The sequence below is a fragment of the Sardina pilchardus genome, chromosome 18, assembly GCF_963854185.1.
Source record: "Sardina pilchardus chromosome 18, fSarPil1.1, whole genome shotgun sequence".
In the NCBI taxonomy this organism is placed as follows: Eukaryota; Metazoa; Chordata; class Actinopteri; order Clupeiformes; family Clupeidae; genus Sardina; species Sardina pilchardus.
This window is the reverse complement of record NC_085011.1, coordinates 11,602,828-11,605,715: the sequence shown is the minus strand read 5'-3', so window position 1 is coordinate 11,605,715 and position 2,888 is coordinate 11,602,828. Positions and strand designations below refer to the sequence as shown.

General features: G+C 38.1%; 1 long non-coding RNA gene across 1 annotated transcript; it reads left to right on the top strand.

Annotated features, from left to right (window-relative positions):
- The first annotated feature begins 901 nt into the window (after positions 1-901).
- On the top strand, positions 902-2,680 carry LOC134064307 (uncharacterized). The gene is made up of 3 exons (XR_009936276.1): positions 902-1,010; positions 1,136-1,286; positions 2,274-2,680. It is a non-coding gene; the product is annotated as an uncharacterized LOC134064307 (long non-coding RNA).
- Positions 2,681-2,888: the final 208 nt, after the last annotated feature.

Genomic DNA, 2,888 nt, shown 5'->3' with positions numbered 1-2,888 from the left:
AATTATTAAATTATTACAATTCATATTGTTACCCAGTTTTTTTGTGGCAGGTACTTAACAAGAGTGTAGCCCAGGCTACTTGTTAAACAGCCAGGGTGAATCCAGAATACACTGCTGTATTATTTTCAACTGTTTATTTATTTCATTTGATTTGAGGACAAATTAGTAGATATGAGTAAATCCACCGTCATGTATGGACAACATTGGATATGCTCAGAGCCTAAATAGCCAAGACAAACAGTGCAGCGCTTAATGGTGTAACTGCAATTCTGCAATGTTTGAGAGATGAAGTAACAGTCACTAAGGGATGTGACTGGCAGTTACAGGGCATTCAAGACGAGATGTCCTGGTACTGAGAAGCTTTAAAAGTAAACGTACTGTACTCTGTAGCAAACAGCATGAAGACATCACATGACGCAAAGGGAGCACATTTCCTGCTTTTTTACAAAAGGTTTTTGTAAAATGGTTATGTAAAATTCCGGACAGGTTACTTCATAACCCACCTCCTTAACTTACCCTAATTTCTTATCATATGTATCCAAGTTTCATATGTACAATTTCCTGATGCTTGTTTCACATTGACTAGTTGCACGAAAGGCTCTTGGTGAGCTGCCTGATGCTGTCATTCTCAATGTAGGCTAATTAGTGTCTACAAAGACCTAGTTATAGTAGATGTTGCGCCTAGTGAATCAGCACGTCATGATGAACAGGGACCTACAGTACTGTATTCACTAATTGCATTCAGAATAGCAGCAGGTTCAAACACACCTGGCTCCACAGGAAACAAACAAGCTCACCAAGAGCCTTTTGTGCAACCAGTCTATTAGGAAAAGAATGACAGTAACAACCATTGGCCGGGTTTCCCAGATTCGTTAAGAAGCTCTTCTAAGAACGCTCCTAAGAAGTTCTTAGCACTTAAGAGCTTCTTAATGAATCTGGGAAACCCGGCCATTGTTTGTACAACTGGTGATAATCTCCAGGATACAGGGGACATATGGAAAGCAAAAAATGTAAGTTCTGATTTTCACAATAGGAGGAAATCATGTAATTGGAGGTGTGCAATAGTTGCCTCACCTTTTGTTCCGCTATGGCCAATACATACAGTATATAATCTGCTATCTTGTCTACCTCAAAGTATCAGGCTTCAGGGTTTGAACTCTTGAAAACAAGAACAGACAATGGAATCGTCAAGCGCCAATCCACCATCTTACTTTAAGTGGTCCATCTTCACAACATTATGCTGCTGTTTGCCACTGGGAGTTATTGCCCTCTTCTTCTCAAATCAGGTAAAAACATTTTTGACTCTCAAAACATGTCAACAAGAAATAAAGCAGCTATTTAGAGATTAGTGAATTCTGGTTTGCTTCCCTTTAAAGAGCGCAGACAGCGTGTTGTGGCACTATATTAGGGCAAAGCACTGCTACTTGGGCACCAAAATGGTCCATACTGTGGTGAGTGAGAAGAGGTGATGGGTGATATCTCTGCATCTAAGCAGTGCTTCGCCCCAATACAGTCCCAAGTGGATATCTGAAATTGTCTTCTCTTAAAATGGCATTGCCATTTCTACTTGTTGTGAATGGCCACAAGGAGTAATTAGGGATTTTTTGGTTGTTGGCTCACTTTTACTCATAACATGCTATCTGGCGACAAGCGATTACATTCACTATGCTAAGCTAAACTAGCAGGGGCGTTACCGGACTAAGACAATGTATGCATGGAGACAAAATGTTTTAGTTCACTTATCCAACTCTAGGGGAGACAGTGAATAACCCAATATCATAAAATGGTGGCGTGTTCCTTTAAGGAGGAAAAGAAAAAAGATCAGTCATTTTAGAATTGGACTTCTTGTTCTGAGAAAAGAGGGGGGGATATTTCTAAGAAGCTGAAACTTAAATATATGAGAAAATCAGCAAAATCGTATATTGATGTTGAAGTAACACAATATAGAAATCCCCCTTTTCATAAATTGTCCATTTAGTCTTAAGGGATTACATCTAAAAACTCACAAAAAGGATATTCCAGTGGCAACAACATTACATATTGCAGTAGCCTAGCCAACTAATGTGCCAGGTGTTCATCAGTTAGGATGTCATAGGCCTATTTCAAGTCAGTGAAGCATAAAAATGAATAAAGCCGTCATTTTAAGGTAAAGTAACTACATTGTGTTGATATAATGGCTAGGAGAAATATACATCATACAATAAATATTATTTTGAATTTTCCTTTCCTCTTGATTGTTTAAATGGCTGATTTTGTACCTTTGTTTGCTTCAGGTTAACACCGCAAACACGGCGGGAGACACCACTAAAGCAGCAGAAGCATCTCGGAAAGCTAAAATTATGAACATAATTGGAGTCGTCACCGGGGCCATTTTTATCACAATTATTATTATCATATATGCAATTAACATCAGTGCAGTCTTAGCCATTAGTTCCTGATTCTTCTGAAATGAATAAGATTGCTTCACAAAATCACACCCATGATTTGTCATAAATGGCATTCTTTAGACACAGACACAGCTGAGAACAAATGAAATCATGAATCACAGACCAAGAGAAAGAAATGTGAAGATGTGTTTCCACTGTCCAAACACAACAAACTCATAAAACAGTGTCTTGGCCAACTTCATCATGTTTAATTGTAATAAAATGCATGTATTAAATTCTCCTTTTATAATCTGCACCCTGGCATCTCGTTTCTCTTATGATGATGATGATGATGATGATGAGGGGGAGGAGGAGGAGGAGGATATCTGAAGTTAAAAGAATTGTGCTTCACAATTTCCTCATGTGAAAAATGTCTTCAAGAAAATCAAACCCCTAGGACAACTCTTGTTCTGTTGTTATTATTCAGTATTTTCACAGATTTTTTTTTTTTTTTTTGTACTG